The sequence below is a fragment of the Gallus gallus genome, chromosome Z (assembly GCF_016699485.2).
Source record: "Gallus gallus isolate bGalGal1 chromosome Z, bGalGal1.mat.broiler.GRCg7b, whole genome shotgun sequence".
NCBI classification, from domain to species: Eukaryota; Metazoa; Chordata; class Aves; order Galliformes; family Phasianidae; genus Gallus; species Gallus gallus.
This window is the reverse complement of record NC_052572.1, coordinates 74,734,379-74,759,397: the sequence shown is the minus strand read 5'-3', so window position 1 is coordinate 74,759,397 and position 25,019 is coordinate 74,734,379. Positions and strand designations below refer to the sequence as shown.

Below are 25,019 nucleotides of genomic sequence, written 5' to 3'. Positions count from 1 at the left end.
AAGACCAAATGCCGGGTCCTGCACTTTGGCCACAATAACCCCAGGCAACGCTACAGGCTTGGGGCAGAGTGGCTGGAAGACTGTGTAGAGGAAATGGACCTGGGGGTGTTGATTGATGCTAGACTGAACATGAGCCAGCAGTGTGCCCAGGTGGCCAAAAAGGCCAATGGCATCCTGGCTTGTATCAGAAATAGTGTGGCCAGCAGGAATAGGGAAGTAATTATTCCCCTGTACTCAGCACTAGTGAGGCCGCACCTCGAGTACTGTGTCCAGTTTTGGGCCCCTCAATGTAACAAAGACATCGAGGCCCTGGAGCGTGTCCAGAGGAGGGCAACAAAGCTGGTGAGGGCTCTGGAGCACAGGCCTTATGAGGAGTGGCTGAAGGAGCTGGGGTTGTTCAGTCTAGAGAAGAGAAGGCTCAGGGGAGACCTTATTGCTCTCTATAACTACCTGAAGGGAGGTTGTGGTGAGCTGGGGGTCAGCCTCTTCTCCCGGGTGACTAGTGATAGAATGAGAGGGAATGGCTTCAAGCTGCGTCAGGGAAGGTTCAGGCTGGACGTTAGGAAATACTACTTGTCTGAAAGGGTGGTCAGGCACTGGAATGGGCTGCCTAGAGAGGTAGTGGAGTCACCGAGCCTGGTAGTGTTTAAAGAGTGTTTGGATGTTGTGTTGAGGGACATGGTTTAGCGAGAACCATTGATGAAGGGCGGATGGTTGGACTGGATGATCCTGTGGGTCTTTTGCAACCTTAGCGATTCTATGATTCTATGATTCTATAGGGGGATATGGGGCTGACAGGGGCTGTGCAGGGACTGTTAAGGCGTATGGGTCTATAAGGAGCTGAGGGGTACTCTAGGGGGGATCTGGGGCTGTGGTGAGCCATCGGAGGATTTGGGGCTATAGGTGGCTGTGGGGAGGTTATGGGCGGGGGGGTATATAGTCAGGCTGCCCAGGGAGGTTGTGGATTGTCCTTCTCTGGAGATACTCCAAACCCAGCTGGATGCCTACAGTACAGCCTGCTGTATGGAGCCTGTTTTGCGGGGGGAGGGGTTGGACTCAGTGATCTATAGAGGTCCCTTCCAGCCCCTACAGTTCGGTGATTGTGTGATTGTAATCGTTGCTTCTTGCAGCAGTAGAGTGTTTCAGAAGAGAGAAAAAGATGGCGGCCATGAACTGGCTTTCTGAGGATGGTAAAGCTGTGCTGAGAACTGAGCTGACTATTGCAGCTGAAAATGCGTGCCGTGTGTGCAGACGCAGAGGAATAACTCTTCCGTGTAGGTTGAGCTTGTCAAAGGTAGGTGTCCTTGCTAGGTGAGCTTCTGCTTTAAAGCATCAAGTTGTAATTTTAAAAGTAAGGTTGCCAGTTCTTTTTTTCCCCAAGTGATTTTTTAGCCAGGAGAGATTGGAGATGCTGTTTGGTAATGGAAGATGAAGAGAGGAAAAGCAAGTAAAAGGCATGCTGTGCATAGCCACCACATGCCATGGGCACCGTTGTCGTCCTGCACAAAGGAGGAGCAGCTCAGCAAGCTTGGCCTGAGCCGTGGGAGGGAGCATAAAAACATCTGGACCAACCGGAAACGAGTTAGTTGTGCAGGTTGGTTGTTTTCTGCTGTTTGTCCCACGTCCTGTTGCTCAGTGGTAGATCCGTTCACGTTCAGCGCTAGCAGGAATGTCCCCGAGCATTTTTGTTTCAGCTGTCGCAACACTTTGTTCCCTTGCTGCTGGGCTGGGGCGTTTGAAGAATGATGCAGGTGCTGATGCCCAGCCAGGCTTTGGGACTGAGTCTGCAGAGCAGGGCATGTGTGTGGCAGGACTGACCTTGTGGGGGAGCAGACCAGGTGGAATCCAGAGCGCTTTGCTCTTGTTCTCAGTGCTTGTTTTTGCTCAGGAGGGCAGGTTGGGAACCTCATGAAGCAATGCCTGCAGACGGGGTTTGCGGAGCAAGAGGTCCTGCAGGCCTTGTGTGACAGCCATGGAGCTGTAGCGAGGCTGCGTCAGTGTAAAAGAGCAGAAATCCCCGGAGGCGTGAAGGTGAGCTGTGGGCTCCAGTAGTGCAGGAGGGGACGTACGTGCTCAGGGTTTGGCTGCTTCTGCGTGTGTTAAGTGAGTGTGAAAGCACTGCTTGGTCCATTTGTATGTGTATGGAACAAGTGTGCCATCCTTTGTGCTGGAGTCGTGTGGAAGGAGTCCTATGTGTTTGCGACCTGACTTGAAGCCAGTGGGCATCACGGAGGAGTAGGAGAAGGGGATGAGGGGAGGCAAGCTGGGGTAAGAGGATGAGGCGTAGGAACAGGAACCTGTTTGGCCGTTCTGAAGTGCTGCCATTCTCTTTTTGGTTTAGGAATCTCTGTGTGCTTTTTAATGAAGAACAAACTCGTTGTTCATCCTGTGAGCGAATTCATTCAGGCCTGTTAGTTGGTGTTGTTCTCTCCATAGAGCTGCAAGTGAAATGGATACTTCTGGTGTGATGTGCGGCCCCCTCCCGCCTTCTCAGATCAACCGAGTTGGCAAGGCCTGGCTCTTGGTTGGTGAGCTGTGCCCAAGGTGAGAGAGGTGTCTCTTCTGGGCTTGACGTGCGGCAATCAGACCGTATAGCCGGTAAGGATATAGAGCAGGCATGTGTTTCTTGGTGACGCGCGTACTCCCTGGTGCAAGGGGGATCGCTCCACCTACCATTCACACTAACTTGCCCTGTAGACATCTAATCGGCTCCCTGCCACGTGTTTTCGAGCTGCTCTCCAGTCCTTATCTGGATGGCCTTCATCCTCCCTGTTATTCCTGACCTAGTGTCTGTGAAAGTGCTTGCAATCCCTTGTTTTCTAACACTCTCTATCTAAACTCCCTTTGTTTGCCTCTTGTTTCTACTTTGTGCAGCTACTTTCCCTTTTCTTGCTGTGAGGCCCTTCTGTCTCTAACTGCAGGCTCCTGTTCTCACTCTTCAGTTCCCCCCTTTTCTATAGTCTAGCAGGGCTTCTACCTGCTAGATCATTTTGATTCTGTTCTACGTGTCACAAAATAGGCCCCACTTCCCACCTTTGGCCTCAACGCATGTCTCTTCCAAATCTGCTTTTTCTTTCTAGTACTCTGGCACAGGCAGGCAGAGCATCTCATCATGACACAGGTAAAACCTCCCAACAGCACCAAGAGGATGCAAACTAGGAAGAGCTGCTTTAACCATCCTAGATTCAGTAGCCAGCTAGTAAGCAAGTTCCTTAAATCTCCTTCCCAGCTGGGGTCATCCTGACTTGTCCTATGCAGGACTTTGGTCTGTTCCCAACCTTTCCATCAATCTCTCTCGATTCTTAAATCCTTCTTGCTGTAAGCACAGCGACTCTGATTTATTACTGTGCATACCCTTCCTTCCTTGGCTGTTAATCGGTCTAGTGCCATCCTATTCTGGAGCACTGCTTTGGATAAAGGGGATACTTCTTCTTGGATTGCTCATAATGCATCTGTTGTGGCATTCTCTATCATTTCCAGAGTTGCAGAGATATTGACTCTAGCTTTTTCTAGCTGGGCAACTCCTAGAGCCGGGATAAGGGCTCTCGGAAAGCAGTGGTATCCCTTGTTCTATATAGCTAGGGGGTTGTATGTACGCTTCATTTGAATCCCAGGGGTCCTCAGGAGTCCCCGAGGGATCTCCTCACACACCATGGTCTGGGCTATTAAGTATCCTGTAGTGCAAGTCCCTGTCCAATTTAAAGGTACTGCTTTCCGTGCCTGAGCGTCCCCACATAACCACCGTATGGTATCCATGAGGTAACTTCAGACATCTAATTACCTCCCTGCCAAATGTTTTTGAGCTGTTCTCCGGTCCTTATCTTTATGGCCTTCATTCTCCTTGTTATTCTGGACCTAGCACCTGTAAAAATGCTTGGAATCCCTTGTTTTCTAATACTCTCTACATAAACTATCTCTATTTGCCCTTTATGTCTACTTTGTGAAGCTGCTTTCTCTTTTCTTGCTATGAAGCCCCTCTTCCTATACTGCAGGGACCTGATTTTGCCCTTCAATTCCCCCCTTTTCTATAATCTAGCAGGACGTCTACCTGCTAGATTCTCTAATCTGTTCTATTTGTCCCAAAATAGGTCCCACTTTCCACCTTTTGCCTTAGCTCATGTTTCTTCCATATCTCGTATTCTTTTCTCGTATTTCGGCACAGGCAGGCAGAGCACTTTGTCATCACACAGGTAAAACCTACAATCAGTACTAAGATGATACAAACTAGGAAGAGCTGCTTTAACCATCCTAGATTTGGTAGCCAGCTAGTAAGCAGGTTCCGTAAATCTTCCTTCCAGTTGGTGTCATCCTGACTTGTCCTATGCAGGACTTTCGTCTGTTCCCAAATTTTACTTAATTCTGTTTCAGTTCTTAAATCCTTACTGATGTAAGCACAGCAACTCTGATTTATTATTGTACATACCCCTCCTCCCTTGTCTGTTAATAGGTCTAATGCCATCCTATTTTGGAGTACTACTTTGGATAAGGAGGATACCTCTTCTTGGATTGCCTGTAATACATCTGTTGTGGCATTCTCCACAATTTCCAGAGTTGCAGAGATATTGACTCTAGCTTTTTCTAGCTGGGTAACTCCTAGAGCCGGGATAAGAGCTCTCAGAAAGCTGTGGTATCCTTTGTTATATATAGCTAGGGGGTTGTATGTAAGCTTAGTTCTAATTCAAGGGGTCCTTAGGAGTCCCCGAGGGATTTCCTCATGCACCGTGGTCTGGGGTATTAAGTATCCTGTAGTACAAGTCCCTATCCAATTTAAAGGTAATGCCTTTCGTGCCTGGCCATCTCCACATAGCCACCAGTATCCATGAGGTAACTTACGTCGCCTGGACATATTTTTCTGATGAGTGAATGATGCTCCCATCTCTACAATTCCAAGTACGTTCTTATCTGAGACCCAATAGGACTCCTTATCGATCCTAGGATCACACCCCTCACCTTGGTTCCACCTTCCAGCTTCACTGATCCCTGATACTGCCCCAGAATTTCCATATTCCCAACTACACCCTATGCCTGTCAAGTTCCGTCATCCAACCCCCACCCCACCTTTAGCATCAGTTTTTCTGCCTACAAAGATAGATCTAGTAAAGTTAATAACTAGTAAATCAAACTTAGGTCCTTTTTGTGACTTGTCTTCTATCCCAAACTTACACTTTCCATGCTCTAGCCAATCTGGAATGGTCCAATGTAGTGCCACTATCCCATAAACAGGCACTTTTCCCTCCCCTCTAGGGAAGGCAGTGCATATCCAACAAGATTTGTTGAGAGCCTGGCCAATTTTATCAGTTATTTTTAAGTAGCTATTCACTTGCCAAGCTATGACTACTGCTCCAATCATACTGATTATTATCAAAATCTTATACATGCTTTTGGATCCTGATTTTCAGTGGTCCTCTCTCTTGTGCTGTTTGCTGTGGTCCTGGTGCTTTCTTCAGGCAGGTATGACGTATCCACAGTGTAAGTCCCTCTACCTTGGCCGTGGTGTGGGTGGTCAGGAGAAGTTGGTAGGGTCCTTCCCACTTTGGTTCCAGAGTTGAATCTGAGAGAGAGGTTTAACATAAACATATTCGCCTGGCAATACATCATGCACTGGACCATCTAGGCCTCATGCCCTGGCACCGAATACTGCTTGTTCAATTTTCTTTAATTGCTTTGCCAAGCTGACCATATATTCACTCAACACCTTATCCCCCACCTGTATAGAGATTTCCTTTTGTACAGTATAAGGTCGCCCATAAAGAATCTCATGTGGGCTTAATCCTTCCTTGGTTCGGGGTTTAGTCCGAATTCTCAGAAGTGCCAAAGGTAGTACCGACGGCCAGTGAATCCCAGCCTCTTGGCCAAGTTTTCCTATCTGTAATTTGATCAGGTGATTCATTTTTTTCCACCTGTCCGCATGACTGCGGACTATAAGGTGTGTGTAATTGCCAATCAATTCCCAGTCATGTGCTTCTTTGTTGGATCACCTTGGCAAAAATGTGGGCCTCGATCTGCTGAGATGGGTACAGGAACCCCAAACCTTGGAATTAACAGCATGCAACAGCATTTTCGTTGCTTCCCGAGCCTTAGGAGTCCTCCAGGGAAATACCTCTGGCCATCCCCAAAAGCTATCAGTTAGTGCCAACATCCAGCGATCCCCCCCTTTTCTTGGGGGTTTCTGGAAGTCACTTTGTCACTGTTGCCCTGGAAGGTTATCTTTCCCAATAGGCCCACTTGAACCCATTTCCTGGTACTAGGATCTGTACTTTGTAATGTCCGTTTGCCCAATACATTTTCTTATCCTCCCTTAGAACCAATTTCTATAAAATACCAAAGGGCAAAACAACATGTCCATCTGTCAGCCTGCTCTCTTCCTTCTAAATCATTAATTAGATTGCTATCCACTTTAAAACATTTTACAGGTTTTGACTCAGGTTCAGCAATTTTCAGTTGACGGTCTGGAATTAAAGCCCTCTTCAACGACCTGTTCTGCTCCCTGATCCACCATCTTCTCTCCACTTTCCGGTACGGTGTTCCCTTTCTGATGTCCTTGACAATGGATGATAGCCACGCTCTTTGTTGATTTACATCAGGCTGTTTTTCCTTGTGTGTGAGCAATCCTCGCTCTCTTCAGGTGGTCCTATGAGCATGTAGCATCCCATCTCCACAATTAGCATCTGTGCGTCTATGTCAGGCTCTTGTCAAGGCAGTTATTTCAGGCTTCCTAGAGACAGTCCCCCCACGTCATGGTTGTGTTTCGGTGACCTTGTCAGTAGCAGTTCCTGCATATCCTGCCTTACGGTTTCCTTGTCTCACCAACCTGCTTGCATCAGTAAGCCAGGTGTCTTCTGCATCTTCTAAGGATTCGTCTTTCAGGTCCGACTGGTAACAGTGTGTAGCTTTGGTTGTTTCAAAGCAGTCCTGAAATGGTTGTTCTCCGGGAGTTCCGCTAAGGAGAGATGCTGTGTTGACAATATGAGTTGCAGTTATTTCTGCATCATCCTGCTGTACCAGGATGGCCTGGTATTTCAGGAAGCCCTGGGGGTGAGAGCCCATGCCCCCCTTTTACCTCCAAAACAGTATAGACACTGTATGAGATATTCCAACTGTTCTTCTTTGGCCTAGCGTAGATGTCCCAGGTTCTGGAATCTTGAGCACTGGTGCAGCCACCGCCATCAACCACTCTGGCCATCTCTTACTGAGTTCCTGAAGGGGCTTTACCACCAGTCCGTAGCCGTGTATCCACGGTTGGCACCCTGCTGTCATTCCTGAGAATGTACGGAGTTCCTCGGCACTTTGTGGCTCGGGGCTTTGGCAGATGGCTACTTTCCTGGCAGTCCTTGAGGTTCCAAGTCCAGCTGTAATCTCCTATCCCAGATAGGTCCCTTGCCGTTGAGTTCTTGGTGCCTTCTGTTGAGAAAGGCGATCATCATTGAAACAAAGAAATTCAGCACATTTGCAGTCCATTGCACACAGCCCTCTTTGTTTCTGTGGCATCCACATGCTGCAGTCAAGTTCCACCATGGGATGGAGGAACCCAAATCTCAGGCTCCCGAGTTGAGCAGTTCTCCAAAATCCTTGGGCTGTTCTCACAGCCCTGGCTAACACTGTCCAGGTGAATGGAGTCTTTTTTGTCCCGGACTGGGGCTCTCCTATTCAATGGCAAATCACCTTAGGCTTCCTTTGGCCAAACCAGGCAGAAAAGGCATCCTTCACATGCAGAAGGCAAACTCCACCTACTCATTCCCTAACTTAGTTACTCAAGTGTATGGATTTGCCGCCACAGAGTGAATACATTCAACAATTCTGTTACTTGCCCTCCAATCTTGTACTAAACTATAGCACTTGCTATCCAAGTTTTCATCGGCAAGATTGGACTATTGAATTTGGATTCACATTCAATTAGTAATCCGAAATCCACAAGTTATCTATGATTATTTTTGTCCTTCTCCAGTTACATAACCTCAAAGGGCACTGCTTAACCTTGAGTGGGCTAGCCATAGCTCTTGCTTTGAACTTAGGGCTGCATTTTGGCTCTACCAGGCATCCCTGATAGCCACACGGCTAAGCATACCTAAGTGAAGATTTCTGTAACTTCTGGGGGTACCCCATTGTTTGTCCCTGTTTGCATTAAAGCCAGACTTAGCATTTTCAATCAGTTCATCTTGTTTGACCCTTAGCTCCAGTGTTATTGAATTGACTCTCTGCATCCATTTGTTTTGATGAGTCTTGCCAGAGGAATGGTTTTGGAGAACCTGGCATCTACAGGCATGTATGTATTCGTCCTTATTTTCTCAGCCTCTCTTGAAGTGATCCCAAAAGGGAAGCCTTTTCTTGTTGGGCAGTAGCTCCGACTTGTGTTGCAAAATCATCTCCGGGCAGTAAGAGGCACCCGTGCCCACCGGAAACGAAACCTCTTTCTCCTGCTCTCCTAGCTGCAATTTCACCGGTGGATTTGCTAGGAATAACTTCCCAGGTTCCCATTCTTCAGCTTTTGCAATCAGAGACGGTTGGATTTCTGCACCGCTGTCTCATTTCCCTGCAGTTGGCACAGTTCTTTTGGTCCAACAGGGCTGGAACCCTCCCACTCCACGGGCTCTTCCAACCTCGGAAAGTCAGCTGGACCTGAAATGATTAGATCCACGGTACAGAACACTCAGCAGATGGTGATAACAATCACACAACCTAGAACTCCCACTACTATCTCGTTGTTACCAGGAAAAGGAGGGAGAGCTGTTGCTCTTCCCTTGCGTCTGACTTGCAGGTCCCCTTCCCCAGGCATCCTGTGAGGCCCTTCTCAGAGTCTCTAACTGCAGGGTCCCGTTCTCACTCTTCAGGCTTTGAGACATGCCTTCCAGTTGCACGTTGTGTTCTTTGTTGTGTTGACCTCTTGAGCTCCAGCCCTAAGGGAGGATCCGAGCGGTAGCGCAGAAGGAACGGTTTAGAGTGGAAGTGCACTGCAAAGGGCCGGAGGCAGCAGGAGCAGGGAAGTGATCATCGCCACTGTACTGCACTCAGCACTGGTGAGTCCTCTCCTTGAGTAGTGTGTTCAGTTCTGGGCCCCTGACTAGAAGGGGGACCCTGAAAGCCTTCAGTGTGTCCAGAGAAGCGCAATGAAGCTGTGAGGGGTCTAGAGCTCAAGTCTGGTGGGGAGCGGCTGAGGGAAGTGGGATTCCTTAGTGTGGAGAAGAGGAGGCACAGGGAAGACCTTCTCCCTCTGTCCAGTTATGTGACGAGAGGTTGTGTTGAGGTGGGGGTGGTCCTCTTCTCCCGTGGAACTAGTGCTAGGATTAGAAGGAATGGCCTCAGGTTGCATGAGGGGAGATTGAGGTTGGATGTGCAGAAGAACTTCTCCCAGTGGGTGGTCAGCCGCTGGAGCGGGCTGCCCAGGGAGGTGATAGAGTTCCTCTCCCTGCAGGTGTTCAAGGGACACTGGATGTTGGAGTGAGGGACGTGGCTTAGTGGGAAGGAAATGGTAGTGGTAGGTGGGTGTTTGGACTGGATGATCTCAGAGGTCTTTTCCAACATTGCTGATGCTGTGACTGTAGGAAAGGCATCTGCTAGGTGAGTGCTTTGCTGGGTGAGCGTCCCCCTGCTGGAAAGCAGGCAGCTGTGGTCTTTGCAGACAGCCACATCCATGGGGATTGGAGGCTTCTGAACCGGAACCTTGTCTTTCCCGTCTCGTGCCCGCTAAGTCACGTTGTTTGAAAGCAGCACCTTGGCGGCAACCTTGATTTCTGCAGCCTTCTCCAAGCTTTGTGCCACGAGAGCTGTGCCGCTTCTCCCTGTGATGTGAGAGCGTCTGGAAGGCCCTGCAAGAAGTCGGGGTGGGTGATGGCAGTGTCTCCTCCTTTCCCCCCCGGTGCTGGACATAGCGGGGAACGGGAGTGGGGGACATCCCAGCAGTGGGTTCCTACCTCAGCAGAACGGAAGGGCTGTTCTGATGGGTGTATTTGAAGTGGAGTGAATCTGAGGCTGATGAGAGAAATGAGGGGCCTGTGCAAAAAAGGAGCGTGCTGCATTTTGTGGTGCAAGATGTTCTGGGAACTGCTGCTAACAGTGCCCACAGACTTGGATGAATCTTCAGTCGGGTGCAGGGACGCATAATGCTCATCTTAGGTGTCACGCTGACAGCAGCAGTAGAGAGACAAATTTCATAGGGCTGCATGCTTTTTTTTTTCCTTTTGTTTCAGTCCTAACCGTGGAAGCATAGAAGCGTTACCCAGACCAATTGAGCATTTGTCACCTGGGCTTTCTACAGATGCCATAGGCAGTGGAAGTCAGCATCGCAAGCATCCGTGAGAGCCCTGCAAAAGACTGGTGAGAGTTACCCTGGCGGCCTCCTTTGGCAACCTCAGGTCTCTGTAAGCTCTCAAGCTGTGTCGTAAGTCCCCCCATGGTGCTGACTCAGCTCTCCCTTTCTTTGGTGTAGGAGAGCTGGTCTTGAACTCCTTCCTGTTTCCTGCCTATCATCTGCTCCCTGCTTTGCCCATGGCCCAGTGAGCCTTTTATTCCTTGCCCTCAGATTTGCACGTGTGGATGAGAGCATCTGCTTATGTACATGTGCACTTATGACAGTGCACTGCACGTCTGCTGCCATTGCTTTGCAGCCCTCGTGTGGTTGAGCACCACAGAGTCCTTTGCTTACTCCCCCCTTCCCGATGGAATGGGGGAGAGAATTATGGGGAAAAAAAAAAGAAGGTGGAACTCATGCGTTGAGAGAAATCTCTTTCCAAAGGTAGAGAAAAGGACACAAGTAATATATATGTCTACTTATGAATGTATGTAGCAAGTGATGTAGAAGCAGTGGTTGAGCACCTCCCAAGCAATGGCCAAGCAGAGGAAGAGAGTGAGATGAACTCCTACACCCTTCAAAGCCCATTCCACTTGATGTCATATGGTATGGAATATCCCTTGGGCCCGTTGACATCAGCTGTCCTCCTTTGGTTTCCTCCCAGCTCCTTCTTGAGAGCTTTGCTGAGAACGGCCTTGGCTCTGTCCAGGTCTGCTTCTCAGAAAGTATAAACATGAGAGTGTTCTCACTGTTGTAGCATCATAGCAGACACTGAAGAAAAATGGATCCCACCTGAGACTAAGACAGCCCCCCAGTGTCCGTGCAGCGAGCCGTGTGGGGCTGCAGGTCGTGCATTTCCCTGGCAGCATTGGCCAGGGGTGCTGGGGAGGTTTGCGTGCTCAGCTTGGGCATCGCGCTGCTGTGCCTGTCAACACAGCATGCTTCGTGCTCTCCAAGCAACAGAACAGCGTTTCATCAACAATGTGCCGTAATATTTACTGGAACCAGATGCATTTGTGTCTCTGAGGCTGGGTTTACCCAACGAGCTCTTCTCGAAGGAGCTGTTTTGATTCCCTTTGTCCGTGTGCGAGATGCGCTTATCCCACTTGTGTTCTGTGCTTTGGTATTACTCTTGGTGGGCAGAAGGAGCTGGTGGATTCAGCAGCAGTAGATTCTGTTGGTTTCCTCTGTGCTGCTTCATCCCTGGAGCTCGCTGCTGCACGGAAGAGTACAGGCGTGTTTATCCCAGGGCTGCTGTAAAGGGGAGCCCGGTTGGCGTAGCAGTGATCAGCAGCTAACGGGCTGTGCAGAGGAGGGCTTTGCAGAAGGAGCAGGAGTGCCTGCATCCATCTGTATCCTCGGATACGTTCTGGCAGTGAGGCAGCAGCTGTGGCCACAGTGACTGAATGCAGACTTGGCAAGACCCCCAAGGCTTGGGGCTGCCACGTGGCGTTTCCTAGCCCTACCCTCCTTTATATGCCTGGCAAAGCACAGCCACCCTGCACCCAGGGCAAGCGTTTGTCTTAGTGTCATGTTTCACGCTATCTTGTGAAGCTCAGGCACTGGGGGCAGCTTCCCCCCAAAGAAAAGGAGGAGGAAATGAGGTCGTCATGGAAGCCAAAAGGCAAAAATGCACTCGGGAAAGAAACTGTCGAAGCAGTCTAGTAGTAGTACTATGTATTTCTCTTCCTTTATTTCCATCCAGGTGAAAGAGATGGCTGCTCTAAGCCGCCCGTGGATGCAAAGAAGGACCCTAGTGTGGATTTGCCATAAGCAAGAGGCTCAACAGCACCAAGCTCCGGGTCCTGCACTTTGGTCCAGACAACCCCATGCCAGCTTCTCCAGGATTTGGCTGGGATGGAATTCCAACCACACACTGATTTCTCGAACGCTGGGGTGCCCTTTTGGAATCCTGTGGTCTTGTGACGTGGTCTTGCCTCCCAACCTTGTCCGTCCATGGTGGAGCAGCCGGGTGGCCCTTAGTGATGTCATAAGCAGCTAGAATGAGGGGAGGAGCAGCGCGTGCTGCTTCCCTTCATTGGAGCGCTTGAGCTCGGCGTGAGTACGTGTCTTGTTGCACTTGTGCATCTACTGAGTGTGTTTGTCTTCATCCCGTCTTGTGCAGCGCCTTGTAGGTAAGCTGAGACGGTGCGGGATAGACGGGTGGGCAGCGAGGGCTTGAGAACTGCTGGCTGGCAGAGCTCCTAGGATCATATTTCTTCATCTGGACCATCAGACGCCATTTTCCCCCAGGCCATCACTTCCAAAGCCATCCATCAAGATGGCATTTGTCCAACGGTTTTTCCCTCGCCTTCCTTGCTAAATTGTGGAGGCTCACTGACCTGCTCTTTCTCCCTCCCCTGCCCACCCTCCGCCTGCTCCCTTGGTGCAGCTTTTGCTCGTGGAAGATCAGAGCAAAGTGACAAGGAACGGCTGCGGGTTCGAGGATCTTCTTCTCCTTGTTCTGATCTCTTGCCAGGTACGTGCCATGTTTTGTATTGCCACATGGTTCAGCAGCCCGTGTTTAGTCACACCGTGTGTAGTAACACAGCCTCGTCCAGCTGAAATGCAGCTCTGGTCACGTGTGGGTTTTTTCCACTTCCTCTCCAGCTCAACCCTCAGCAGGATGCTGCCTGTAGTGCTGGGAGCAGCTAGTGTGAAGGAAGGCAATCCCTTAGGCAAAGAGCCCTAGCCGCAGTTTGTGCAGAGCTGCACAACATGAGCCAGGGGCAGAAGCGTGCATGCTTTGGCTGTGTGAGTGTGCCCGACAGCTGTAGGGAGCACAGCAGAGATGCAGGCAGAGGAAATGCGTGGGCAAGGCTGCGGCCGGCGCTGGTGGTGAGGCTGCTGCTGGGAGCCGGGGGCTGGGGAGCAGCTCCAGCCCCAGCAGTGACACCTCTCCCTGGCCTGCTACTGCGCTCTCAGCGTGCTGCGGGCAAATGCATCTGCTGCTTTGTGCCAGAGTCCCCATCTGCTAGCAGAGGGACAGCGACTTGGTCCAGTGCTGCGTATTCAAACGGCTGTCCCGTTTGAATAGACTGCACACAGTTGTTGTTTCTAGAAGTAGTTCTGAAGAAGTCTCTTGATCCAGTGCTGTGTGAGCACAGGAAATGTGATTCTTTTCTGTTGCAGCTTGTCGCGCCTGCTGTGATGGGCATCGCGAGCAGTGAGATCAGCCGTGGGCCTGACCAGGCGTTGACGGAGGTACAGTGTGAAGCTCTGCTTGGTCTCTGTTCCCTGACTTGAGCCAGCAGAATGAGCCACCGGTGTGCTCTCCTGCTTTTCAAGAGAGAGAGCATCCTTCCGGCTCTCTCGGTGTCCCTGAAGAGCTGCCTTAAAAGCTTCATTGCCTTGCTAGTGGCATGTAGATGGCACCCTGCAATCCTCCTTGTTTGTCCTCATCTCCTCACCATGGCCTGTGCTCTCTGTTTCAGCCTGAGAAGCAGGGGAAGCCCTTGCTGGTCCAGGAGGAGCCATCTCTTAATATTCCGGCTATTGCTGCTGGCCATGTTATTAAGAGCTACGTTGCCCAGGCAGCGGATGAGCTCTCCATGGAGGTAAGCAGTTAAAGAAGGCGTTCCTTGTTGTCACGGCCAGAAGAGTATACCGTGTGAATGCATCAGGAATATTCTCAGACACCTTCAGAATGCCTTGTGAGGCGAAGCCCAGAAGATGCAGGTCCAGATAGGACTTGCACTGGGTTGGATGCAGGGAGGAGTTCAGCCATGTCTAAAAGATGGTTTCATTTGGCATGCTTGCACTGTATTCTGTGTGGTGTGTAAGGCAGCGGCTCTTGTACCTCCAAGCCCAGCTTTCCGATGGGAAATGCCTGAAGAGCTGCCCCGGTGCAATTGCTCTCAAGCTGTGCGCTCTTTGGCAGTGCAGAAGAATGGCGTCATCTCAGCTGTGCTTTCCTCCCAGCTGTGCTGAAGCTGGGATTGATGTTGCAATCTCTTGCAGGTGGGAGACCTGGTGTGCATTACTGCTATGCCAGCAAAGGAGCTGAGCCCCTGGTGGAGAGGCAAGCGTGGCTTTCAGGTAGGCACAAGCTTCAGACTCCTGGGCGCAATTGCAGTCAAGTGAGGAACATCAGCTTCGAGCTGCTCGGCCCGCACAGGGTGGCTTCTGGATGTCAACAGCTTCCCTGTGTTGCTGTCAGAGGACTTTCCCTTTGGCTCTGGGCTTGGGTGGGAAACTGTCTCCTCATGTGACTTAGAAGCAAGAACCTCTCGTGCTCCATACGCAGTCAGGAGTTGACCATCTCTGTCCTTTGTACAAGCACGGAGGACAGAGCCTTCTTGTGCGGAACCAAGTATTGGTTTTGTAGGTCTTCTGGCTGCAAATGTTGAATGAGGGTTACTTTTCTGCAGGCCATTCTTTCTTGGTGCAACAGTTGAAAAAATGCTGCATTCAGTATTCCATCCGTCTTTTTGTTCTTGTTCCAGGTTGGGTTTTTCCCCGGTGAGTGCGTGGAGCTCATTAACGGAAAAATTCCCGAGGCCCTCATCAATTCAGCACCAAAGCCAGGTACGGATGTTACATGTGATGGCGCGGGGAAGTCAAATGGAGTCTTTTTCTGGGTGTGTTCTGTGTTGAATACCTCCTTTATCCATCCCACGTTCTCCTCTGTGTTGATGATCCTTCCTGCATCCCACGGGGCGTAGGGCTGCTGTTTTGTAGGCAGTGAGAATGAGGGCTTGGGCAAATGCTCGAATCCTTGTAGAATGCAGTGTTGGCAATGTTCTTGCCGCTTTGACGCGCTCTGTAGCATGTGTTTCCGCTCAGCCTGGTCGCACTGAGCCCAACCTGAAATGAACTGGTTTCTTCCTTTTGTTGTGCAGTGCCAAAGAAGCGTGGCAAGCTCCTCAGCTTCCTTCGTTCCTTCGTGAAGGCCCGCCCACAGGAACCGAAGCAGCGGGAGCTGGAGAAGGAGAAGGAGAAGGAAGGGGTGTTTGGCTGTGACCTGGGAGAGCATCTTCTCCACTCTGGCCGTGATGGTAAGGAACAGCCCATTCCTGAGAGCTTCCTCCCTCTGTTGGGCATGTAAAGATGAATGGGAGATCGTGTCTAGCAAGGGGCAGGTTGATAGCGGTGGAGAAACGTGAAATGGGAGTTATGGCTGAACGGGAAGCTGAGGCTAATGCTCATAGGAGGCCGGCACACTTGTATTTGCTTACAGCCAAAGGTGTAAGCCAATCCCACGCTAGCTTGAAAACCAAGGAAGCCTTTTGGCCCAAGAGAGTGTAGTGCGTCAGTTTCCTAGCTCTTCTGGACATGAGGTCTCACGCCTCCATTCCGGTGGGAGCTGTGATGGGACTTGTGGCAGTGTCTCTGGCTTCTCCAGAATTACTTTCTGCAGGCTGCTTGGCAGGTCCTGGCATTTCTTGAAAGCCAAGAACACGTCCGTGTCCAGTTTCCTCCCCGGCTCCTGCCTGCCTGCGATGTCTGCGACAGCCTTCTTTCTCCTGTGAGGAGGAGGCAAGCAGTAGCCCGGCTGGGCTTAGTGGATGGGATGTGACAGGGGCAGCGGCTGAAGCAGGACTTGAATCAGGAGCTCAGCTAAGCGCTGGCCCTTGTTCTGTAGTCCCCCAGGTCGTGCAGAGCTGCGCTGAGTTCATTGAGCAGCACGGCGTGGTGCAGGGGATCTACCGCCTGTCCGGCGTGGCGTCCAAGATCCAGAAGCTGCGGTAAGAGTGCTTCTGGACTGTATGTTGTCTTGCTTTGGAGTTTTTTCCTCTTTCTCCAAGCCCTCTGTTTTTGTGTCCTCTCCAGCCATGACTTTGAGTCGGAGCAGATTCCGGAGCTCACCGTCCGGGACATTCACAGCGTGAGCTCCCTGTGCAAGATGTACTTCAGGGAGCTCCCGAGCCCTCTGCTGAGCGAGCAGCTGCATGGCAAGTTCTCGGTAAGCACAAGGCAATGGCCTTCATGTCCCTCTTCGTGGCCTTTCCCATCCACACACACGCCTGCGCACCTTTTTTTGGTCTTTTTTCTGTTGAAGTTGGGGTTTTGATGGACATCCAGTGGGTGTCTCTGTACAACAAGCAGCTCGTGCTTCCTGCAAACCGCGTGCACCGTAACACCTGGTGTTAGCATCCTGCCATTGGAAATGTGGGAGATGGGAGCAGCAGTGCCCTCTGCAGCTCTTAGGCCCTTTTTCTGTTAGCCCCATGCGCTTGACTCGCATGATGTGTGTCTCATTCCCTTTCTGCTTTCTTCCAGGACGCTGTTTGTGCCGGTACAGATGAGGAGCGGTTGCTCCGAGTGCAGGAGGTCATCCAGCAACTGCCTGCACCTCACTACAGGTCAGAAAACTGCTGCCCTCGGTGTGGGGAGCTCAGCCCTGCTGCACTTCAGAGGGCGATGATGCGATGGCAGGCTTTGTGTCACACTGGCAACGTGATGCCTGTGTGTGTTGAAGTGGTGGATGGCTGCGTGGGGTGAATGGATTGGGTCAGCTCCTGGCACGGGGGCACAGCTGGTGCAGGTGATGGCTGCAGCTGTGCTGTGCTGGGGCTTGGTGCTGCAGCGTGGCACTTGGGAAAGCTTGATCTACTTGCTATTCCGTAGCAAGAACAAGCAGTGGCATGAAGTGAGGTTTGTTTGGTGAATGTGAGCACGGCGTGCTCAGTGGTGCTGAAGGTTTGGCTCTTGCTTTCCAGGACGCTGGAGTACCTGCTGAGACACTTGGCTTGTCTCGCTGGGAGCTGCTCCGTCACAAACATGCCCACTAAGAACTTAGCGATTGTGTGGGCTCCCAACCTCTTCAGGTAAACTTCTTTTTCCGTCTCAGCACAAGGCTTAGATCTGTTCTCCCCACGGGCACACTTTAGAGAGGAGGACAATTTGTGCTCTCTTGGTTTTGTCAGATGGGGCTGGTGTGTCCTTGATCACCCGGGAGAATGTCTTCAGTGGCATCAGTGCTTGCCCACTGCACTGGAAGTCTCCACAGCCCAACTGGACAGCCTTTGGCTCCCCAAATGCCCAAACGTGGGGAAACGATCTCGGGTCAATGACTTCTCCAATCTGCCTTTTCTACAGATCCCAGCAGAATGAGGCTGCCTGCGCCAGTGGAAGAGCTGCCTGCGAGGAACTGCAGAGGCAGTCGGACGTGGTAGAATTCCTCATCAACCACACCGACGTCCTCTTCTGCTCCAGCTCCACGTCATGCATTGGAGATGGAGCAGGTGAGCGTCTTCCTGCATGAGCTTTGTCTTGATGAGACACCTTGATCAAATGCAGGCCTTCTCCAGGATTGTTGACATACACTTTTGCTATCGAGGGGCCAGCAGGCTTGTGGGCTTAGATGAGAATATGGCAACTTGTGGCTGGATGCGGAAAATGTCCAAGCCCAAAGTTGAGCATGAGAAAACCGTCCCTGTCATGGTGATGTTTTGCATGCAGGTGAAGCCTGATGAAAGGGTTTTGACCTCCTCTTTTTCCAGTGGTTGGGATAAGCAAGGCTGAGAGATGTGCAGCACCTCCCCCAGAACTGTGATGGCTGTGCTGCTGCTTTCTGATCCTCCCTCTTAGCTGTGGTCTTCCCTTCCAGGGCGCAGTTCTCCATCAGGGCCCAAGTCTATGCAGGTGTCTTCTCCTGCCACCAAGCTGCTCACCCTGGAGGAGGCACAGGCACAGAGGGGAGGCCACAGCAGCTCTCCCACTGTGACAGAGAGCAGGGACATGGACGTGGAAGAAGGCCCCGCAGCTGCGCGGGGGAAATTCCACACAATCATTGACTTTCCGTCTGAAAGGTAAAGAGGACTTTCTTTTCCAGCAGCTTCCTATCAGACTTGCTTGGGTGGGCTTTTGTGGGTTTTTCTCCACTATTGCTAGTGCCAAAACTTGCAGAAGCTACGTGACGCCAATGGTGCGTGTGGTGGTGTACTGAATGTCCCCTTCCTTTGGACTCTGAAGTTCAACTAACAGGCATGCTCTGCATCTGGGTTGACATGGCTGAGGGGAATGTAGCCAGCAAGACTCCAGGGCTGAGCTCTAGGAATGGAACCGTCCTCAACCGTGTGAATCAGAGCGAGCTTCTAAGCTGTGTTTCAGCAGGAACCAGGCAGTGCTAGTAGCAAGCAAGTGTTGGCAAGAGCTCAGGGCAGCTCTTCCTTCACCCTGCACCATGCACGACTCACACCGCTCCCTCTTTTCTCCCTCCAGACCAAGTCCACCCAGCAGGGTGAAGGAATCCCCAGCATGCAGTTGGTGTTCCTGTTTCAGGCTGAGGAAACCATCCTCTGTGGGCAAACGCCAACTGCAGCGCGATGCCAGGGAGCCCTCGGAAACAGAGGTGGTGGTCCTGGCAGGTAAGGGTGCACATCCAGCTGTCAAAACCCTGCTTGTCAGCGCCATGGAATTCATGCTTGGAGTCCACACAAAAGAGAAAGACAAACAACAAAAGCGCAACAGTTCCTTTCGAGACAGTGCTCCTACTGTTGCTATTGTCCTCTTGGCTTTGTCCTGCTGCCACTGCAGAAGCAAATCTCAAGAACCACTCTCATCATTCAGCTTGTGCAAGTTTGCCACTAACTGTTTGCCTGTGTATCTACTCCTTCCTAGGTGAACCGAGCCCTCGTCCACGCAGAAGAGCCAGAGCGTATAGCGATGGTTCACTGTGTGCTGGTATCAATGGACAGCTGCTAGGAAGCACAAATCGCTGCAGCTCGGATGACAGCCTGCCATATAACATCAGTGAGGGAATGAAGGTGCTCATCCAGGTTGAAGCCCTCATCTCTCCCAGCTGTGCAGAAGGCACTGACCTGAGCCTGCCAGAAACAACAGTCACCGAGCTGGACTGTGACGGGGCACCATTGCAGTGCAGCCCAGCCCAAGCACAGCCCGAGTGCCCCGACAGCAGCAGCTCCATGCAGGAGCAGGTCAGCGTCAGCCAGGAGGAGCCGAGCCTGGTGGAGGGGGACGTAGAATCAGAGCTCCAGTCCCAGGCACCGGGCAGCAGCACGAGCTCTGAGCCCCTCTCTCCTTCACCAGAGACGATGAGTCCCCTGTGTACACCGGACCTCTCACCAAAAGGCCCTCCTGGCTCTTAGGGAATAAAAGCACGCTGGTGCTGGATCAACGCCTTGACTGCCTTCTGAGTCTTCATTCCCAGGGATTGGGATGGATGCAAGCAACAGCAAGGCAGCTCATGTTGCAAGGCTATGGCTGTGGGCTGTGCGTGCAGCAGAGCTGCGGGTTTGTTCCCATTTTGTCTGGCTGTGGGATGCCTGCAGCGAGAGCTCTGCTCCCGTAGTGTATGGTAGCAAAGAATCTCCAGCATCCGGGATGCTGCTCATGATCATGCCCAGCTTCCGTGCTATGGCTGTGGCTTTGTGATGCTTTTGAGTGAGGGATGCCTCAGCTGCTCCTCAACAGCTCTCTCGTCTCTCCCGCCGTGTCCATTCCTGGCTCCCAGCTACGAGCTGGCCCTGCAGAGCATCTGCAGCCCTGTCAGCATCAGCATCCAGCAGCGGCAGGAGGAGCTCCCCCTGACCAATGCCAGGCAGTAGTGCTCGGTCTGCAGGTTAGCTGCCATTTACCTCTGGGTGTCTCTTGCAGAAGACTCAAACAGCAGAGTGTTTTCCTCATCTGCAGCACGCAAATGCTACAAAAGCAGAAACAACCCAGGAAGCTGTGGGTTTGCGAGTCTGCATGGACATGCACTGTCTGTGTTGATGGTGCTCTGCCATCCTTTATTTCCTTCTCCTTACTTGTCCACATGCTGCTCAGAAATGGAAAGCTGCATGTCCCATAATTCCCCAGAACCCAACTTAGGTGACTGGTGTCCTGAACAGGTAAGGTCCATGTAAATATTCAAATCTTTCCCATTGCACAGCATGGCAGTGCTGCCGGACTTTGTTATGGCTCTTTAGGGCACCTTCCAAGCTTTGTGTCATTTTCCTCTCACCTTTCCCTTTCTTTCCCCAAGGTTTTGCCTTGCTTTGCCCTTTTATTCCTGCTACCTTCCTCTGTGTTGCTCAGGTGTTGCCGTTCCTTTGTGAATATCAAATCCTGAAGCACTGCCGCTCCACAAGAGAGCCGTCCTGTCAGGTTGCATTGCTTCACTTGTGAAGGCCCAGGGCCTTTTTCTGGGGCCCTCGAGCATAGAAGCGAATGGCAGCGGGAGGCCTGAGTGGCTGGGATGTAGCCTAAATTTTAATCTTGACTGCGATGGTGACCTAAAGGCCTGCAAGTGAAGAAGGATCCTGGGATGGAACAAAGTATTCTGACAGTTTTGAGACAGCTTGTAGTTGTGGCTGTAGCCACAAGTGTTTTGTTTCGTAGAGGGAGCTCATGTGGGTTGTAGGTCTTGTTCTTGCGAAGACTTGTTCTGCAACAGGTGTTCCACTTGGGCTCCGTAGCACGTGCTGGCCATGCGGGTACAGCATGCAATGGAACAAACCCTGCAGGCCCTGGGGAGAGGCAAAGCAGGAGAGTGGCTGCCCCACGGTGGGGATGAAAGGCAGAGTGCCCTTTGAAGCAGGGGATGCCCTGCTGGCTCTGCCGATCGCATCCACTGCTGGCACGTTCCTTCTTCCTCCTTTCTGGCAGTTTGCTGTCAAGCAGATTGAGGTGGAAGTCGACGACTCAAATCCAGTGTTGCGAAGCCACTGCAGATGCCAAATCCCTGCACGGGAGACCTGGCCGTGTGCAGGAGTTACTGCAGGATGAGGAGCTGCTATTGGTCTTCAAGCAGGTAGGAGTTTGTTATCCACACATAATACTGTATGTGTTCTTGTTGTTTTAAAATCAGTGCCAGTGTGCAGTCTGATCCTATGTGTTTGAACAGTGTGGTGTAAGGATTGTCAGCTGAGAACAGCAGCAGAACATGGGGCTGTTGCAGGGGGAAGGCGTGGGGAAGGAAGCGGGGAAAGGAAAGGGAAAGCCTGGAAAAGGAATGGGAAAGGCACGGGGTGAAGGAAAGAGGCAAGACACGGGAATGAAGGGGATAGGACAGAATACCTGTAGAGCAGCCTAAAAAGCAGTAACAAGCTCTGGGAGGACCGTAGAGTGCCAGATTCTGTACTGGGTGTTTATCTGTGTGTGTCCGTTGTCACTGTTTGTGCCTGGCTGCACTGCTCCAGCCCAGAGCCCGCTGCCTGCAGCTGCATCTTTGCTTCCTTCCCTCCTGCCCGGAGCCCCACGGGTGCTCCCACAACTCCCTTCCCACCCCCAAAACTGCAGAGAAGACACCTGGCAGTGGGATGGAGGAATCCCAGCAGCCCGTTTTCCTTCTGCCTGCAGCTCTCTCCTCCTCTGCCACACAGGGCTCCAGACTGTCCAATGGGAAAGACGTGGGGGAAAGGGAGTGCTGGCAGGAGCGACTGCTGCGGCTGACTGGGGAGGGTCTGCATCCCACGTGCCCTCCTGTGCTCTCTCTCCAGCTGCAGGAGGGCCAGAGAAGGGCAGATGAAAGCTGCAGCTGAGCCTGATGGACCTGCACAGCTCTCGGGCTGTCTTCCAGAGGTAGCTGTGCCAATACCAATATGGCGCTCTGCTTTCTGCCAACGTGCTTTAATTTTGTTGTCGTTAAATGTACTGGGCAGTTACATTTTGGTATGTGGATATTTAAAAACAGTGCAACAGATGCTGGCAAAAAGTAATTTTTTTATCTTTTGTTTTTTATTATTATTATTATTATTATTTTCTTTTTGTAAAGCTCTTAGCACGGCTTTCCTGAGTTTGGAGGAGTTTCCCTCTGTTTTCTTCGTCTTCACCCCCACCGCCCCCCACTTCTCATTCCGTGTTCTTCCCCCGTCATCCCGACAGAGCACTGACCGCCAGCGATTGCGCCGCGGGCCGCATCGATCCCGTCGAGGTTCTTTCCGCGGTCTCTGCCGCCACCTCGTGGCCAATGCGCGGAAGTGCCGCTGTCCGCTGCTCAGTCCTGCAGGCGGCACAACGCGTGCGCGTAGGAATGCGGAAGTGGCTTCGGAACCGCTCTGTGCAGCTCATCCGCCGCTCTCTATTGTGATTAGTCCTCCAGGTCACAGCGAGCATGCGCCCGACGACTCCAAACCAGCAACTGTTGCTCCTAACTGCTCCACGTGCGGGCGAGCAGTCGATTCTCGGACCCCCGTCTCAGCCAACTTCTCCTTCTAAACCAGGCTGCCCCTCATCTCTTCCCGCCGTTCGATGCCATAGCCCATCCCGGGAGCGGACCGGTTCGGCTCACAGCTGCCCCCGAGCGCCCGGCGCCATCCAAATTGCTCTCCGCCGCGGCGGACCAGCAGACGTCCCCTTCCCCCCCCAGCCCCGCGCCGTCCCCCGGCCGTTTCAAAGCGCTCTCAGCAGCAGCGGAACCCGAGCGGCTCGGAGATGGGCGGTCGCGGTACGGGCGTGAAGCGGCCCCGGCACCGCAGCATCCCAGGACCCGCCGGGCTCGGCACCGCGCTGCGCATGCAGCACCGCGCACACAGCGTTTTGCATGCGCGTTTTCGGGTACGCACCTACGCACGCGGTGTCTTCGGCTCCTCGTTACGGAGGAGCCTTGCTTTTGGATGCTCTTGGATGCCTCGGCTGGTCCCCGCCAGCTCTCTCGTCTCTCCCGCCGTGTCCATTCGTGGCTCCCAGCTACGAGCTGGCCCTGCAGAGCATCTGCAGCCCTGTCAGCATCAGCATCCAGCAGCGGCAGGAGGAGCTCCCCGTGAGCAGCATCTGCCCGTCCCTCCCCCGGGCTCTCATTGCTCAGCGGCAGCTCTGTCCCTCCCCCGGACTCTAATTGGTCAGAGGCAGCTCTGTCTGGTGGAGGTGGATTTGTGACGAGCCATTGCTTGCTTGTAGTCTGGATGGTTGCTGGTAACCAGGTACACTGTGCATCAGTTTCCAGCTGCTGAAACTGAGTCTTAATAATGAAATAATGAGTCTTCCTTTTTTTCTCTTACAGCAGAAAGACCTCAGCTGGAGCCTGGGACTGCAACACGGAGGGTGCTCAAGAAACAAAAGAAGGGAGTTATTCTTCACTGAGTGAGGGCTACAACAGCACAGACTCTGAGAATGAATCCAACGCATCCCAGAGGAGGAAGGAGTTATCACCAGGCCAGGTTCCTGGGCGTTTTTAAGCATGTTGTTTGTGCTGAGCCAGGGCTGTCTTGAAAGAATAGTGACGGTTACTTGGTATTTTTGATGGCAGGTGTTTGTCGTAATTCTGTATTAGTTTCAGGAGGTAGATTAGAAATTATAACCACTGATAGTGGAAGTAATGCAGAAACAGCAAACAAAATTGTTTAGTGATTCATAATTCACTTTGAGGTAAAAATTAGCTTTATCTACTGTTTTGTTAGTAAAGTTTGAATTCCTTTGTAAACTCGATTGGTGTAGCAGTCTTGATCTGTGAAAGAGCTGGAAAAAAGGCAGGATGTTGATTCCGTTGAAAGGAAAAGGTCTGTTTTCAGGCTAAGAGCTATTTCTTAAGGATCTCTTTCCATTTGTTGATATTCAGTAACTTGGTAAGCTTATAAGACAGACATTGTGTTTTCAGTTCAGAATCATGCAGTGTTCCTGAATTGTGGTGGTTATTGACACTCGGAGTGATAGAGTGCTGCTTTCAGTCTTTGGCTCAGATGTTGTTTCCCTTGCGTGCAGGCTGTGTCCCCAGTGCAGGCTGTATTGCGGCTGCTCGGAGGAGATGTCACCTCGCCAGGACCCGAGCTGATTATCTTCCCTTGGATGCTTCAAATGATGGTCAGCTTTCTTGGAGAAGAGAAGGCGGTGATTCAGAGGATGAGGACGAGCCTGATAGGAATCGTCTCCATTTTGTTCCTAAAAAGAGAACTCTTAGGCGTAGGATGGCTGAACGCGTGGGTGAGTTGGTGCCTTTTCTCCCAGAGAGAGGCTGTGTCTTTTACTGATGGATGTCCGGAAGAATGTGAGACTTGCCCAGTGAAGAGTGCAGTACAAAGTTTTGTCCTTGATCTTGACAGAAGACCATAATGCTTGGTGGTCCGTGAGGCTTATGTGGGCTGTTCCTGCTCTCCATACACTGACGTTACAACTGTTATGGGAAAGGGGTAAAAACAAACCAACAAACAAAACACAACCAACCAGAGCCAGCCAGCCCTTTGGAAGTAGGCAGACTTACTGCATGCCAAGCGTATGTGGCTTTTCGGTTGCTCCTTAACTCATCTTGCTGTTTGCAGTTTCACTTACAAAGCACTGGTTTGCCAGGCTTGTAGACCAATCGCTTTATTGTTTGGATAATGGTTGTAAGTAATATGCAGGTATGGTCTGACTCTATTGCTGTAATAAATGCTACGGAGAAACTTCTGTGCCTGTAGTAGACTGTGCATTGTAGAACACTTAAGGATCTTCCATGTCTGATGTCCCCAGGTTGTAGTCTGTTTTTGAAGTCTCACGTGATATACGGGTTTGCTTTGAGACATTTAATCTTTGTTCTTCTGGTACTGCAGTCATCTGAGAAACAGTTGGGTAAATGAAGGTGGATTCTGCAAAATCCGGTTGCCATTCCTACATCTTCTGATTTGGACGTGGTCCTTGTGTACAGGCTTTTCGTCTGCTGTCATCTGTTTCTATCACTTGTAATGGCTGTGGGAAGCGGTACTGTTTTTGAAGGAGGAGGTTGGGTGAGGAGTAGGGAAATAAGCAAAGGGCGTAATGAGGTGTGCTAACGACTGATGTAAGTTGTAGTGCCTGTGAGTGATGGATCAAGTGAAGATGAGGCAGAAACAAAGAGGGAAGAACAGCAAATTAAGAAAGCTGTCGCACTCCCTCA

At 51.4% G+C, this 25,019-nt stretch overlaps 1 long non-coding RNA gene across 1 annotated transcript; it reads left to right on the top strand.

Moving 5' to 3' along the window:
* Positions 1-22,215: 22,215 nt before the first annotated feature.
* Positions 22,216-24,187, top strand: LOC121108375. The gene is made up of 3 exons (XR_005842857.2): positions 22,216-22,729; positions 23,175-23,331; positions 23,873-24,187. It is a non-coding gene; the product is annotated as an uncharacterized LOC121108375 (long non-coding RNA).
* The last annotated feature ends 832 nt before the right edge of the window (positions 24,188-25,019 follow it).